The sequence below is a fragment of the Molothrus ater genome, chromosome 3, assembly GCF_012460135.2.
Source record: "Molothrus ater isolate BHLD 08-10-18 breed brown headed cowbird chromosome 3, BPBGC_Mater_1.1, whole genome shotgun sequence".
Classification (NCBI taxonomy): domain Eukaryota; kingdom Metazoa; phylum Chordata; class Aves; order Passeriformes; family Icteridae; genus Molothrus; species Molothrus ater.
In genome coordinates, this window is record NC_050480.2 from 34179251 (window position 1) to 34197158 (window position 17908).

A 17908-nucleotide genomic window follows, 5' to 3' on the forward strand; every position below is an offset into this window, starting at 1 on the left:
TCTAGCAGCTTCTCAGAAAAGCCGCTCCTGTAGCCCCCTCTGCCACCAAAACTTTGCCACGCAAACCCAATACAAAGTGCTTGCCATACAATTAATATTTCAGAGTAGTCCTTTCATCACTCCCTCTCACATATTTCTCTCAAGTCAGTGGTCCATAAAGATACACTAACAGTAGTGTTGGCCTTTGCCTTGTAGATGGAGATTGTGAAGTGCAAGATTGTGGCAGAAAACTCCTTTAGGTCAAGACATTAAACAGAACTGACATCTTTCCTGCAGTATTTGTTGTATTAGCTATACTTAGAAAAGGAAGAAAGGCAAGTAGCAGTAAATTTGTCCACTGCAGTTGGTACATTTCAGGTGTCTAATGGGGCCCCTGTAGATTTGTGAAATGTTATTAATTTTTGAAAATTCATATTATTTTTCATTGCTCTACAGCTCTGAGACCATGATATTAAAGTAACAATAGTAAATTATATTAAAATGTAACAAAATCCTATCTATTTTCCCTCAGAACCTTTGATCAAGTCCTGCAAAATCTGAGTCTTTTGTAGGGACTCTTTTTCTGGAGACAATTTTGTCAAATCAGATTTTTTGGATAGTCACAGCTGTTATCCTCCCTCAAAGAATGGATATTATCTTTGCCTTTTGTTTATAGCTCAATCTTGCTGACTTATAAAGACTGAGATTTATTTCACCAGCTACTTCCCTAGGTGTGTATCACACAGCTTCCCGAAACTTATGTCTCTATGAGCATCTTCTCTTTCAGGTCTTGTGTTAGAATTAGAAGAATCTTACATAAGGAGATGATTTGGACCTATCTGCTTCAGTCTTTGGAAGGAATCAGGTCCTCATTGAATAAGGACTTTCATACTCCCATTTGTGTGCAGAGATTAGAGAATGTACATCTTACCTTTGAAGTTAGGACTCCAGTTAATTTGAGTTTTTCCTGCAGGAGTTGACATGATTAGCCAAAAATCTTTGGTGCAGTTCATTGCAAAATAAAACCTGGCTTTTGAATCACCAGGGAAGTCTCTGTGGAAAAGGCTTAGGATCTGGGTAGGACATGTAAGCATTTAAATGAATGCCTCTCATTTACACTCAGAAAAAAAAAATTGCTGTCATTTGAAGTGATGAAAAATGTTCCTTTGATAAAAGGAAAGCAGCTACTCCTATTATTTCTTTAACTTCTCCTTATCAAAGGCTTTTTTGTTTTGCTTTATCTTTTTGTTAAACAACAAAGACTATGTTCAAGATCTCAATATTCATTGTTTTCACGCTGAACTGAAAATAGCTCAGTGGTGATAATAGTTCCTTCAAATCTCCCTGAATCTGCAGGACAAAGAAAGTTTTTTCTTCCTATCTACATGGTCTCTGAGTTAAAATTTAAGAGAAAAATATCTCATTTATTCTGGTAATGTAAAGTTTGATGTTGTTGCAGAATAAATGGTAAAGCAGGTAGACTTAAGTGAGAGCTTTCTGCATATGATATTATCCAAAAGAAAGCTTACAAACCTCAAAAGATACTGTTCTGAGGAAAATATGGTAGAAACATTTGTTCAATGTTCACAATTAATACATTTGTACCGTGTCTAAACTGCTAAATCTGAAATCCAGTACGGTTTACAATACCTATGCCTGGAAACACAGTTAAAGATACTGCAGAAGAGATTGTGTAAAAACTGTAGTATATTTAATTTTATTTCATTTCAAAGGCTGTTGAAAAAACAATAAAAATAGCTAATCTTTCCATGTTGACTTCTGAGATAAGGAATATCAGGCACAGAGCTGGAATACTTGCAAGGTGTAAGAGTGGACAGGTGTAAAACAGCTTCAGCTCCATTTCCTTCTGAATGTCTGTACTCCTACAGTGAGAGTTGCCAAAAAAAGAGAGTCCCTTTACCTCAACTGCTGTGTGCCCTTTCTGATGTGGGAAGCCTGTTAAAATTAATCAGATTAACTATTTTCAGTGCAAAGTTTGCTATCTGAAACACTGAATATTCAAAACTTAAATGATCCATATGGAAATAATATTTTACTTAAGAAGCAGTGATTTTAAAATGTAATAAATTTAAATATTCATTGATTATGGTATTATATATAGTTCAGCAATTAGATCATCAGTTACTAAATGTATTTGTTACCAAAATAATTAAAATGTTAATTACCAAATTCTCAGTCCATTTTCAGCTAGAATGCCAATTCTTAGACCCTGAGCAAATATCAGCCTTCATGTAGGCTTTGTCAATACTAAATCCTGGTTGGAAAAAAAGACCCCAAACATCAAAATTGAAATGTATTTTCTCAATAGGAAAATCCAATTCTAATATATTTTCAGCACCAAAATCCAAGAAAATATTTCCTGTTTTTCAGAGGTGACTGCATTACTGAATTTCTGTTTGTTGTTTTGAAGTTTTGATTTCTCATTATTAAAACTGAATAGAATCATATCTGTCCCAAAGTGTGGACAGATATTTTTATTCAGCACATGTGGGTACGCAAACAGGACAAATTTAGTGCATTTGTATCTTAGGAGGGCATCAGGAATTACACACCTGGCAGAGGCTTAAGAAATTTGGTGGCAGCACTACCTCCAGCATTCCTGACCACTATCACACAAGGAACCACAGCTCATTGACCCTCCCAATTCAGTCCTTTGGTGCTGTCCAGAGAAAAACACCCTCTGCTCTCAGTTTTCACCCCCTCATCTCTTTCTAGCCCTCTCTCCTTATCCCATCAATGGAAGAGGTTCTTATGCTGCTGCTTTCTCCCCTTCTCTCTTGCCATGTCAGCTTTTCTGCCCAAACATCCTAATTTTGTGCGCCTTGGTATTCTATTCTTCAGGCCTAACTCCAGTTCATTTAAAAGTTTACCTGTGCAAAAAGTCTTCATCTTTTCAGCCTTCTTGGCTCTGAGCTTCCTCACTACCCACAAGCTCTTGGGCATCTCCAGCTTTCTCAGTTATGCCACACCCCGAGTTCCTTCTGCTTTTGTGTCTATGGCTTGAGTGATGGTGCAACTGGCAGTGCTATGAGGTGCAGACTCAGGGCTGGAAGGGGAATGTGGGCACTTGGAATTAGCTCCTGAGGCAGCAATGGGCTTTAGGGTCTTCATGTTTTGATGTGTAAAGGATTGCCTGTGGATATCATTGCTGTTGTCTTTCATCTGACTTCCTTCATATCTGCTGCATGCTGCTGTCCATCATTCTTCCTCTTCCCACGTGATCAGTGGAAATGGCTGAAGTTACCTTCCAACTCCCTCCCTCTTACCTTGTTAATTGCTGTAAATCCAGTTGTGCCCCCTGCCAAGCATTAAAAGGTCTGTGAGCAAGGCTGCAGTTATTAAAAGGCCACTCAGGATGCTGAAAGCTAAATTAGTGTCAAGTCTGGGAATGGTAGTGGCAATTACACGTACCAGGAAACAGTCATTACTCTGCCAAGCACCCACAGTACCACCAACATCTATAGAGAGCAGGTTGGTGTCCTTGAGCTGACAGGATGCCACTGGAGGTGCATGCCCTTCCATCGTCCTGCATGCCTCAGCCCAGCCCCTCCATGCCCTAATCTAGAGCAGAAAACAGAGAAAAAGAAATCAAAAGTCCATCTCTCTGAGAGGGCAGGATTTTGAGTGGCAGTAAAGCATAGGTGGCATTTTCTGTAATTGCTGTTCCTTTATAAACTTACTCAAGGATATATAAGTATTTCTAAAAATTTATTTCAGACCACTCAGCCCCAAAGAAAACTTTTTATCCTTAACTTTAACGAAAAACTTTTATATCTCCACTGGAGAAAAAAAGGCTTAAATGAATTGATACTTATTTGAATATGTTACCTGTTCTTGTTCCTGTGACACTTCATAGCCTCAGTCATGAGTGGGACCTTACTGCGTAAGAGAATAATGGTTTGTTCCCCTGTAACTGGAAATCTCAGTTTGTGTTTGGCAGCCCTCTTTACTCCATATTAAAATCTTTCATTTAAAGTTTGAAAAAGCTTTGAGAACCATTGGTACTACTTTTTGAAAAGCATTTTTGAGGTAAAAAAAAATGAGCTGTGACTTTTCCATGTGCCCTACTTTACTGACAATTCAATTTTAGATTGAGTTAAAGCCATGAAGGTAGCTCCTAGGAGAGTATCAGCTGCAGTTTGATAATATCTGGTCTCTGGCAGAAATATCAGCTTTAAGACTTTCTACACATATGATATTCCAAATTCCTGCCTCTTCACCCCTCCTCTACCTCCTGGCTCATTGTAAATATATACTAGCCTAGCTGTTTTTTAGGGATGGTCTGCATCCTTGGGGGGCTTTTTAAGCTAGGTGACATATCATCTGATATGATTTAGAGCCCCAGTTGCATTTTCCTTGTATGAAGGATTAGGAAATTACTGTGGTAAAGGAGTGGGGTTAAGTGACAGGAATCATAGTACCATAAAAAAACTTAGGTTGAGAGGGATCTCACAAGGTACCAGCCTCTGGCTCAAGACCAGGCTACCATCAAAGATACAGCAGGTTTCTCCTGGCTTTATCCAATCAGATTTTAAACATCTTTGAGTATAGAAAATCTTTAACCTCAGCTCTACAATCATAATGCTAATAAAGGAGGAAAATACAGAGGTTGCATGCCAGCTGTGTTATATTTTGATAATTGAACAGGTCTGTGGGCTATCACCCCTTCTGTTCCATCATAGATTTAGAAATAGTTTATGTCTCAGAGGAGTAATGGCAGCTCTGTAAGGTGCTTGCACTTTTGTTAATGAGTCTTTTTTCATAATGTGCCTGATTATCTCAGGAGACATGAGCTGAAGGGTCTGCATTATTCCCAGTCTGAAACAAACCCAGGTAACTGTTCTGTGTGTACAGTGAGGTAGTGTACTAGATAGGTACCCACGACTGCTCCTTGAAAATGTGCACATGATAAAAAGGAGTGGATTTGGGAATGTGAGCCAAACTTCTCTGTTTGTGTGTCAGTGCTTGGATTGCATTCCTAATCTGATATCCAAAACAAAGAGAGCTGCAAAATCAGCTAAAGCTACTGCAGCGCTTGTATCAGTCCATTTGCTTGTGCATTGATTCTTTAACCACCTGTAAATGTCTGGTGCATGAAGCAAGTGAAGGGTTTCTGTTTGTGTGACAGTGCTGCTTAATATTGACAGTTGTTTCATGCTATTGGAAGCAGCTGAAAGGCAAGTATGCCAGGCAAACCAGGCCTGACTGCAAAACAATAATTCATTCAAGTCTATTTGTCACTTAGCTGAATGTTCCATTTAAAGAAAAATGGAAAAAAAGAAATTATGAACTCAGTTCATTAGCTTCTACTCATACAGTCTTGAAGTTATCTGGCTTCACATGAAGAAAAAGAAAAAAAAAAAGAATGGAACAATATTTACAGGATCTTTATTTAAGTTATGAGTTAAATGTAGGTACAAACTGCTGAAGAACTTTCTGCAGGCTTCTGAAAGCCTTAAACACACTCCCAGAGAAATTGATATAAAATCTTACTTTTACCCATTGCTTGCAAAGGGGGCTAGAGTGTAATAGCTCTGCTTTTTGGTCCAAACTGGAATGGAGCAATGTTGATTCATACTAGATTTTAAAGGCATTTGGGGTGCTGGAAGGTTGACTTCAGCAGGAGCTGACTATCTTCATTTCTACATCTTGTTAGGCACGAATTGATTTCTGTGTGCCTTTTCTTTATATCTTAGGAACAGAATTCTGAGGCCTGAGTTTTTTTGCTGGGAAATATGCCTGTCCCCAGGGACCCAGGTGGAGAGTTGCCATGCTGTCCAGGGTCCAGACCAGCTGGAGGAAGACCAGAAGCAAACAGTGACAGCACAGCAGCAGCTTGCAACTGAACTGGAAAATACTGCCATGAATGCTTCTGCCTCAATCCCTCTGCCTGACTCACTGTTGACTACATATGGTTTCTTGTTATAGTCTGATAAAAAGTTATCTTTGGTCAAAATCCTCTTTCTTTCAGAACATAATTATTTTTTGCCTTCAATTCCGTGTTAGAGCAAATATGACCTAATAATGGTTCATATTTTAGGGCACCACTTCCTAATTAAGAGAATTTCACCTGTATCTTTTGATTGAATATTTATGCAGATTTCCCAGGATTAGAAGGTGCACAGCATGGCATGGACCTTCTGGTTCCCCCAAAGTGCATGGCCTTTAGGTCACTGATACTAGCATTGCTGAGGCTCACCTCCACAGAGAGAGAGTGGCTGATTGCAAGGTGAGTGAGACATGGATCGCTTCACTTCTGCTGCATCACAGTTCACTTGGTAAAGTGATAATCCAGAAGCCTTCAGACTGGGGGAACACACTCTGTATCCAGGAATTTAGAAGTTAAACACTGTCTTGGACTGCAGATATGTCATCTGCTAAAAATCCTGTCTTAATTTTAATTGCCTTACATATTAGTTCTGTTTTGTGTCATTGCCTTTCTTTGGCCCCTGTATTGTTGCTCTTCCTAAACATTGTATTGTATACTGGATTTTAAGAATAATGGTTTGCAAATAGGTATTTTAAGCAATTTTAAACTATTATATCTACTGAAAATAAAACTACCCCATCTTGTTATATAGGGGATGTGTGAAAAAAGAACACAAAACAAAAGACAGGGAAAAAAAGAAAATTAAAAAAGTTAATAGGGAAACAGATTATTCATCTGATATCAAAATGAAGACATGTGAAATGGCTACTAAAAATAGCAATATGGATTTCAAATATGTATGGACCTGGTAAAACAGGGAGAGAAAGGTACGCACAGGAGATAAAAAGATCAGATCAGAGTGCAGTAGAAGAACTTCAGTCTGATTCTCGTTTGCAGAATAAAGTTGTTATTTTAAGTAGACTAATCTTCAACAGCTGCAAACCACTCCCTGGATTTATTTTTTTGTATTGTCTGTATCCTTGCTGTCACAGAAGAGACACCAACAGAAGCAGAAAGCAGAAAAGAGAGTGTCAGACTTCATAAACAGCTTTGAGAAAAATAGATCCTCTATTTAGTAGACAATCTGTGCTATTTCTTTAACATGAAAGAACTATAGTAGTATTTTTCAGATTCTAAATTCCACAAAGTGGATTTGAAATTCTGGTGACCTTAACCTGCAATTATATGTTAAGTGAAGGGCAAGGATATTTATCAAAGTAATTTTGTGGGTTTGGTTTGTACAATGACAAGTCTGCTGTGAAATATGGTGGAGTATATAATACTGAACTTATATATTTGTCTTGCAAGGAAAAGTGTTCGAGCCCAGTTTCAGTGCAACTTGAGAAGGCACGCAGACACGCACTAAGGTGAGCTGAGTTCCCCTGCCTGATGTGTATAGGCAAGGTAGTACAAGAATTCAATGTTTCTTCATAATTTTGGTCTTAGCTGTCGAGGATGACACTGACTTAGATTACAAGGCAGGCCTGTAACTGATTGTAAAGTGCAAAGAAATTGCTTTACCCATAAATTGTTCTTCAGATTTCCTGAAATCAGTTTTCTCAACTGCATGCACAGTTTGCCTCCTCATTACCACTATTGTAATTTTGCCTTTTGCTTTAGTTTTTTTCCCCTTATCTCTATGATTTGCTATGACATGCAGCTTGAACACGCAAGGTCTGCAAGCTAAGTTGAAAAAAATGTCTTTCTTCCATCTCATACTACAAATTTTGAGATATTTTAAGAACCAAATAGAGTCAATACTACTCTCCTCCCCTTTTATTTGTACAGGTGAAAATAATTAATAAGCTCATGTTGAAAATAAATTACTAAAGATATTGCAGTGAAGAAGAAAGAAGGAAAACATAAGAGGACATTAAATTCAACATAGTAGCAGTAACTAGGTGTTTGTTAGGTCACCACATAAACCAACGGATCACAAAGCCTAGAGGAAGGACAGACCTTTGTGAAATATTAAATGCAGTAGAAGAACTTCAGTCTGATTCTTGTTTGCAGAATAAAGTTGTTATTTTAAATCAAGTTAGATGAATCTTCAACAGCTGTAAACCACTACCTGGATTTGTTTCTTTGTATTGTCTGTATTCTTGTTGTCACAGAAGAGACAAAATAAAGCTATTTTAGTAAGGATTTAGGAAGAACATGTTAGGAAGAACTTTTTTCCTGTGCAGGTGACCACAGTTTGTTCAGAGAGATTGCAGTGTCTCCCTCACTGGAGAAGAACTGTCAGGACTCTATCCCAAGCCATGTGCTCTAGAATGACCCTGTTAGAGCAGGGAGGTGGGACCAGATGTAGTCCCTGATAGTGTAATTCTGTGATACTTAACGTCTATGATACTAAACATCTTCAACCATGGGAGGACAAGTATTCCATAGGTGGGTAATTCAGATAGTTTTAGTCTGAAAGGTATCTACTGACTCTTTACATGCTACTCTGATGTTTTGAATCTGAAGCCAATACAGAACTGGGTTTTTTTCTATGTAAGAACAAACCTGTTGAGCATTTGGCAAGAGATTTATGGAAGTGAACATAAGCATTTTTAGGACTTATATTGTGAGGAATTGCAAGGCTGAAATGAAAATGCTATTATTAATCATGATTTTCCTGTTAACAATGTGCTGAATATTCACTTGGAAAGGAAAAATACTAATTTAAAATTCTAAGAAAACACCTTATGACATAAGGAGCTATATATCGTAAATATTAAACAGGGCCTGGCCAAGGCGTAATTACTGTACAGAACAGAAATATTATGTTCAGATTTTTCAGCCATTTCTTACAAATCATATATATTTTTAGAAAGTTAGGATCTCTTCACAGTAGATATGAGGATTCTCATGATCTTCTCATGATCTACTCTTCACAGTAACATGAAGATTAAATTCAACAGGAGTAGTATTCATATGTACATTCATTTGTATTGATTGGTACTTTTCTACTTATAGTTATCAAGTCAAAATCCCTCCAATTCCTCTTTGCAGTCATGGAGAAAGAGGATTTTTAAATGCTTGCATCTTGTTGAGTCACTGGAGAAAACCGGTTTGATTCTAACATTGCCTATAGGCTGTTAATAGTTTTCTGCAGAGCACTAAGCCCCCTCTCTCTCTCCCTCCCCCTCCTCTTTTTGAATATTCTTTTAAATATTATAATCCCTATGTCCTGTCTATGCCTCTGTACTTCTTCAGCAGCAGCACAGTGTTTACCCTCATAGCCTCAATACTACCTACAGAGTTCTCTAGCTAAACCAGCTGGACTTTTGGCACTTTTGCAGGGCTATGAAGATCTTAAAACCTTATGTTGCCACAATACATATTCAAGAAATAAGATCGATTATGAAATTCAAACCACCGTGGCACATATTAATAAAATTCTTCCCTGAGTTCCAAATGAATTTGCTCTCTTTGCATCTTAAAAAAATGCAATAAACATTGCTCAACCATAAAAAGGTGGAATGAATGCAATTAGGCCATTTAAATATCAATCATTTAGACAAACAAAACACACAAGTGCCCAAGTGTTCAGCCAGTCAATTTTATAACCACACAGAAAAGAATAAACTAGGAGTATTTTAATGGAAAAGCAAGCTAATTTGTAGTCTGCTACAACACAGCACTAAGCTTCTTGGGTATACTGTGATTAGACATGGATTGCAGTAAAATAGCTACCTAGAAGCCACAAACTCTGATGGTATTAGTGAGAAGTCTAACTTTCCCACAGCCACATATAGGAGAAACAATAGTTGTGAAGGGGGAGTGGTGTTAATACTGAAGCTTAATGGGGCAAGACATGTTCATCAGAGAAGCTGGCTTTTGGATTAGCTCCAAACCCATAAAAATCTGCCCAAGAACATTTGAAACCTGACACAGAAGATGTCTCCATATTTTAAAAATGTAGTGCAATCACTGCAAAGTTGCCTGGGCATTTTAGTATCAAGGAATAATGGTAAAGAAACAAGAAAAATGTGTTTCTTCAAAATCCCCTTGATGCCATCTGCAGCTAATGTACCAAATGCCATTTCTGAAAGCTTTGCAGCCACAAGGTGACAAAGTAGCTATCATTGAGATAAGGCTTGTTCTGCTTGGAGCTGGTCTTGCAGTTACAATAGGGAAGTGATAAATTACAGACTTCAGTGGTCTTTCTGGACGAAAGGAAAGGCTTGAGACAGTTACAGCTGAGATTAGCACTTTGGATAAGAGAGTGACAGGAGATGAAAGAAGACCAGAAGCCTGCAAGAAAGATCACAAGATGTAAAAGAAAAGACTCTAAAATATTCTGCTCATACAAATGCAAATGATCATGGAATAATGAACTGAGCACCTGCAGAAGAAAATTAAAACAATGAAAAAAATTGCAAACTGGATAAATTAGCTGGTTTAAAATTACTTGAGTTTTTACTGCAGTCTGTGAATGAAACCTTTTGTTTACCATGAAAAGTGTAAAGGAAAAGAAGGAAGTCCAGGAATGGAGATGAATATTTTTCCCTCTCTAAGGATCTTAAACATATTCTAAGCAAAACCCACATGCTATTAGATTTGGGAATATGTCAAATATGCCTGATTTCTAGAAAGATACAGTAGCACAAATTGACTAAAATGAATATTAAGGAAACAGCTTCTGAAATAGCTGTGAAGTGTTTGTAAAGATAGATGCAAGTGCTTGGCAGTGGACAGCTCTGTCTGATATAGTCTACTTGTTCATGGTAACAGTCTCAATGTCCTCACTGACATTTTGGAGAGAATCTAACTGCCTTTTCCTTACAGTGTTTCTGCTTTCAATATGAAGCTAACTTAAGCCATAAGCCAGCATGTTGATTTTGAAGTTGTGGGAGGTTTCCATATGTGAAGGATTGGTCTGTAAGTTACTTTAATATAAATATTGTAAGTGCTTTCTAACATATCACAGTGTTGAGTACTCCTGGTAATATTCTCAAATGAGTGGTAATTAAACCTTTCTTTTAATGAAGCTGAGTCTACCTTCAAATAAGAATATTAACTTGGAGATTTACCTTGAATCTGTGGCTAGCAGACTCTTGAGGTATTTCCTAATAAAATGATCAATTTTTCTATGCAGTAATACATTGAGCTTTTGTGTGGAAAATCAGATTTTGTAGATGTGTGCTGGATGGAACAATGGAAGCTTCAGATGCATAATCTGCCTGTGCTTCCAAGGGAGACTCTTTCTACTTTAGGGATGCCAATGGTTGAGAAGGAATGTAGCAAAAGAGAAAAACTTAGGGCCCAGCTGCTTTCCTGGCAGGACAAATGCATTAGATATTGTGCACCAACACAAACTGTGCTGGTTAAGTGTACCAACACAGCTTGCTACTTATTGATCTGTTTGGTAACAGAAAGTTAATCATTGCTTGGGAGGTTTTGGGGATATGTGCATTTGTGAGAAGCTTGCTGTATTTTTTCAGATCCCCAGGAACGGAAGAAAAAGCTGCCATTGAAAAATATGACTTAATTCTCCCTGTTCCAGAGAAGACCTGGTAAATATGACAGTCTACATTCAAAACACATTGGCAAAGAAAAAGACTCCCCCAGTTCTCATCCCTTGGTGAGTGGAAGAGATAGAAATAGGTCATGATTTTTGGAAATTGGGATTTGACAGTATCATTGATACTGTCATATACAGTATCATTGATACTGTATACGTCATATGCAGTTTCATTGGTACTGTCAATACATCTGCTGAGTGGAGAAATACCATTCCATTGAGGAGAATCTCAGGCTTTGAGACCAGGTCTTTTACATCAGTCTCAAAATCAGTCTAAGGCTGGAGAAATTTCAGGGATTTTGAGTTCTAGTCACATGCCTTAACCACAAAACTTTAAGTGTGTGGGCCTATGGCATCTCATCCCCTTGATTCACTGCTTTTTTTTATCTGCTAAACTGGACAGATGAAGATATTGAAAACCTTATTAATGTTCACAACATGCTTTCAAAGGAAGACTGTGACCTTCCAGTCGAATTATAGTTGTGAAAATCTCTTCTCCACATTATTGCATTTAATTTGGTGAGTGTGTGTTCAAACATAACTTGGTCAATATTCTGTGTGCAGCTCTTGGAGATCCCATTTATAATTGTTTCTTTGCTTACTTTGGTACCTCACAGCTACACAGAGTTATTTTCCTTTAACAAGATAATCTCGTTAATGGTAATTTAGTAAGTAATCATGAACATGGCTGGGTCTGGGTTGAATAGTCAAGCAATCCTTTGAGTCAAGGTTTGGAAACAGAAAGGTTTTGATTTTTTTTTACTAATCTTGTGGACTTCTGCTTGATTTACAAATGGATGTAAATGCCAGAAGAATATGAAGAAATGCAAGAATAAAGAATAATCACTGGCACTTGCTCAGTGACTATCTTGAAAAAATATTGATTGAATTATTGATTCCTTACTGACCTGCCAACAATAGATTTTCAATTTAGTTCTGCACAGACAAAAAAAAAAAATTGGTTACCTCATGATGAGAAGACTACAGATCTCAGACATTAAGCCATAGGCTCGGCTTCAGGATGTTTATCATAGTCTCTGGTTGTTCCTACACTGTTCCAGTAAAGAAATAACCTGTTCTGCCAGCTTCCTGAGTGGTGATTTCAATGATAGAGATAATCATAGGAATACCTTCTCAAATTTTTTTATTTTATTCATACTTTGTCCATCTCTCAGCCTGTCAATGTCATTTTTTTTCCACCTGAAATGTGTCTCCTCTTTCTAAAGCTTCTTTGAACAATAATTTGTAGATAATGTCTTTAAACTCTAAATCCAACTTCTTGGGAAGTTTTAGCAAGGTCTAGAAGACATAAGTGCAAATGGGAAAAAATATAGGATTCCAGGAAGCTTTACATCCTGTAGTGGTATTTTGGGACCTAAGCATTCCTGTTAGAAATACAATCTATTTCTTGGATATTCATGTCAGGATTAGTATTGAACTCAGAATTGATGGGAGTTGTTCAGTGCACATGAGTCTGTAAGGTTATAAAATCAGAATGCTTGATTACAAAGAAATAAAAAATGCTCTTACATGAAAAGGATTTTGTTTACAGGCAGTGAAAAATGTAATGTTTCCTTTAGCTCTGCACAGATTGTTGAGCATTTATCAGGCTTGCCTCCATGCTTATTTATACTGAGACTTTGCAGCAGCAACTATTTAATTTATAGCAAAACATAATAGGAATGGCAGAAGAAACTTTGGAAAACAAAAGTACTCTGTGTGTGTTTTTGTATATCACCTCAATTAGCTACAACCCTTATAAAACAGCACTGCATTTCTCCTTCTTTGCTGCAACGAGGATGCTCTGGACTTTCTTCTCATGTCGCTTCTGCACAAGATGATTTAAAGTTTATTGACTTATTTGTGTAATTTCATGCTGGGAATAGACTTTATATCAGTGTTTGGGAATGTGTTTGGTAATTGTGAAAATATTCTTCCCCCACTGCTTCCTTGCTTGAATATGTAACACCATTAGAGGCTGTAAAACAGAGGGCTGTGCTAGACAGCAAAAGACAGGTTTATGGAAAGGGGACAGCACCAGATACCAGCTGTGAAGGCTCCCTTGTATCTGTCTTCTGCTCCTACTATAAAACTAACTGCTTTTTCCAAGGGTGAGAAGTAATTCACAGTCCTTACAATAGGCTCATTTCTACTGACTCAAGAGTTTTCTTATAAAAGACATTTCTAAAAGAAATGTCTACCTCACTGGGTAACACAAGTTTTCCTAATCAGTATTTTGTGATACAAATAGGGGGATGTTCAGATATTCTTCTATATCCAGAAAGAAATTTCCCAGTTAATGAATCACAGAACAAGTAATTCAACAAGATAATTAGCCAGGTAATAATTACATTAATTTAAGTAAAATAGGGCATAGTAGCTTCAGTTAAACTGAAATTCACTTGCACAAACCAATTCCTGCACTGAGGAAAGAGCCAATATTTGCATTTGAACTCGCTGGATAAAGGGTTGGTTTATAATTACACTATTTAACATATGCAGATCAGACTACAGAAGATTCTGCATTGAAACTCAATGAGAAGAAATGAAAATTCCATGTCTGAATATACAGTCTGACCATATGATTACCAGTAAGTTTCTCTGTATGACAAAAATAGATCTTGATCACTTTAAAGCCTTGAATAATCTAAAGCATTACTCCAACAGAAGGGCTAGCCAACAAATCCTCACTCGTCTCAAAAAGATGTGGAGCACTCTTAGCCTCTTAACACTACTGAGAAATGTCATTAGCTGAGAGCTTTTCACTTTGAAAGTCAGAGGTAAAGCCCTTACTTTATTCATGTGCACCCTTCAGCTCTTACAGTGACAGACTGAGCACGAAGCATCTGAAGTTGATAGGTTCTGACCCTGGTAGGATGGAGACTAAGCTAACACCACTGAGCTAATCTGGAGAGCTACAGCCAAGCTGATGAGAGCCGTGACAAGAGCATTGTGTTACCACTGTGAATAACTGAACAACTAATTTTCTTCCACAGCCGCAACAAAAGAGTGCTTAACGTAAAATTGCCCAGGGATGAATTGGCAACATCCCCAAAAAGCAAATGCTTATGGGTCAGATTCCTGTATGCATAGCTCCACATAAGTGCTAGGCCTGTCCTTTGGAATCTTATCTTCCCAAAGAAACAGCAGCATAGTCTTTAACACTTCTGTATTATGTTTTGCATTCAGAGCTTAAAAATTCCCACAGGGTAAGATGTGATCAGGAAAGGCTTATCTGCACCGTGCCTGGTTTGATACCTGCTGGCTTGCTAATTATCAAGGAACTGAATGCCCATTTGGACTCCTTGTTATTTACTTTAAATGCAATACATTCAACATTATCTGGTATCTCCTGTGCCTACTCAAAAACCCATTAGTTGCAGCCATTTCACTTTTTTTTACCATCTGTTAATACTGTAAGACTTCTGTCCTAAGGCCTGTACTTTTGGCATCACAGGCAAGATGACAGTGATACCTGTTGTACTTCCCCAGCACATACCCCCCAGCTGACTACACAAGGCATAGAAAGGCCTCTTTTTAGTTGTGTGTGTGTTTTTTTGGCTCATATCCCTTATGCTATAACTTTCTGTGTCTGTCACAAGCTGGAATTTTCTTGGAAAACTTCAGGGGAAATTTTCAAGCTGTGTGCAAGAGCAAAACTTGGAAAATTGTATTATTTTGCTCATGTTAAAAAAAACCTCCTGTGCCTTTTTCCATTAGTTGCTCTAGTTCACCTAGCCTTTGGAGAAGAACTTAAAAGCTGGAGATGCAAAGGGCTTTGTTGTGTAAGAGAGCATGGACTTCAGCTGAACCACATAAGTCTCAAATTTGCAATTTGCACATCTTATGTAGAGACCTGCTAGAACCTTGCAGTCAAACCACTTTGTGCTTTGGGTATCCTCTTGTCACATTTTCTCTGCTGCACCTGGCTGAACCTGGACCAGATCCTAGAGGTATTTTCTGTGAGTTGGCAAAGACCCCCTTTCCAGGATCAGTGGTCTGGAAGTGTCCCCTTCTGTCAATGAGTTTTGCCCCAGTTATTTCAGGTAACACGTTCATATAAGTTCCTTTACAAACCATTATTAATGTTCTTAAAAACAACTTAAAGCCAGGATTTTTTGGGTCTCTAATGCTTCTATTTGCAGCAAGCACCTCTTATGGGTAAAATTCTCCTTTTTTTACCAAGCTTAATTAGATTCATAGTTGGTTTATTCCCCTCCGCCTTTTATTTTTTGGATGTGGGTTTTTTTTGGTTTTTTTTTTTTTTTGGGGGGTTTTTTTTGTTATATATGAAGTGTGCTTCAGTGTAAATCTCTTTTTGCACCTTTTTTTTCCATGTTATAGACTCTCCATGTACTTTTTGTCTGAATAGCTCCTGTGCATCATTCCGAGCCCAAATCTATATTTTCTGCACACAGGTATGACTTCAGAAAGGAGGAGGACTTCAGATGGTCTGTCTGTGTCAGATAGTATTCAGCATTTTTCTTAGGACTTGAATGATGGAAGAAGAAGTACACATATTAAGCAGAAATTTGACAGTAGGAAAAAAAAGAAGGTTCTTTAATACATTATCCAAGGAGAATGTACCATCTTGACTCTAGAGGATCTCAAAAGAATTTTTGTTTTTAATAGATGTCATTTGGGAATAATGTATCCCAGGTCTGAATAGATTTGGGAGATGCGGGATTGACACGAGTTTCAGATAGCCATTGCTAGTCAACTAACAGTAATGTCTTTTTTCTATTCCTAAAAGAATATCCTTCCTCCTAGTGTTAGGTGTCTTCATCTGATCCCTTTTATTCAATTATTGCCATTATTTCAGATAATTTCTTCATATCCTTAGCTTACTGAATGATATAAAGATCCTTTTATGTCTCCCAATTTTGTGTGACCAGAAACTGTATTAGCACACTCCCTGCTTTTACATTGAGATGACTAAGAAAAAGAGTAAATAAGATCAAACCAAGACAAACAATCAAGAAACTCTGCTATATTGAAATATATCTAGAATGAGCACATGGTCTGTTTTTTGTTCTTTGTTGTTTTTTTTTTTCTTAATATGTTCCTTCTAACAGCATTACAGTTTTTGTACAAGAGCTACATTTTCTTCCATATAAGTGATAATTTCCCATGTGGTGCTGTACTTTGCTGTAATCCAAACAGACTGACAAGCTTCTTTCCCCTTGTGTAGAAAAGCAGTTATTTTATTAAGTGAAAGTGTCAGGATAGTCTTACCAGATCTATTTGGTAAATCTACGTAATACTCTGCCTTCAGCATTTTGATTTTCTGCCTTTTCTTTTCAAAGTTAATCTTTCCTCTGAAATCTGTATGGCTTTCTGCACCACTGAAGTAAGCATAACAAATCTCTCCTCGTGCATCTTTTAACTATCCCCTGTAACTGTAGGAGTTTCTATATGATGGCTCTCTACTACTGATGCCAGCTTTTTGTGTACATCAAGTCAAATTAGGCAACCTATTGTTTCATTTGTTATCCTTTTCAGAACCCTCATAATGATGAACCTCCTCCATATGAAAGCTTTAGCCTCTGAGTTTTCCTTCCATCTTGGATGCAGAAAACTCATTTTATTTTGTCATTACTGCTAGGCAGTCTTTCTGTGTTATATTGATTTGGGTCTCTCCATATCTGCTCCACAGCTGCCAAGCTTTTTCTTCCTCTTCCCCTCCCTTCTTCTTTTCTGTATGGCTGACAAGTCTTTTATTTATATTTTTTAAATCTAATTTGTAATGTGCATGTCAGTCTAAATTTTGTTCCCTTTCATACTATTGTCTGTGCAATCTTAGGTCTGTCTTTGCTGATCAGTGTTTTTTCCTTCATTCTTTGTCAGCCCTTCATTTTTCCTTATTTTACTTGATGTTTTGCATATTGTGATGTTTTGCTCATCTGTTTTTTATCTGTTTTTATAATGTTCTCATTAATTACTGCTATGAAATCTGAAAAAGTAGTGCCATCTGATAAAAAGGCATTTGTATTAAAATATGATATACCGTGTACTATGGATTTCTCAAAGTACCTTTAAAAGGTGCACTAACAAAGCTGAAATGCTGCATTTTTACATGTCATTGCAGAAGAGAAAAATATTTTAAAGTTTCTCACCTACTGCCACTTTACTTTTGAATACACCTCTCCAATTCATTAAAAAAGTGAATATTTTATTTTTCAAAATTATATAGAAGGGCATGAAGTTTTGTTCAAAGGAAAGAAGAAAGAGGCAGAAATATTCCAAATTAATTTTTCATCTACTCCCTTGCAGTCAGAAAATCTCACTTAAAAGTCCGTGTTGATTTTCTATTTCCTCTACAGATGAGCACTGTGGCTGTAAGAGGACACATGACTCCTTAATGCTTATTGTGGATAGCTGGCAACATACAAGGCTCTAAATGTCTGTTGGTATTTTAAAGGTTTGTACTGCTTTATCAGCAAGGCTCTGTGTTGTAATATGGCTGT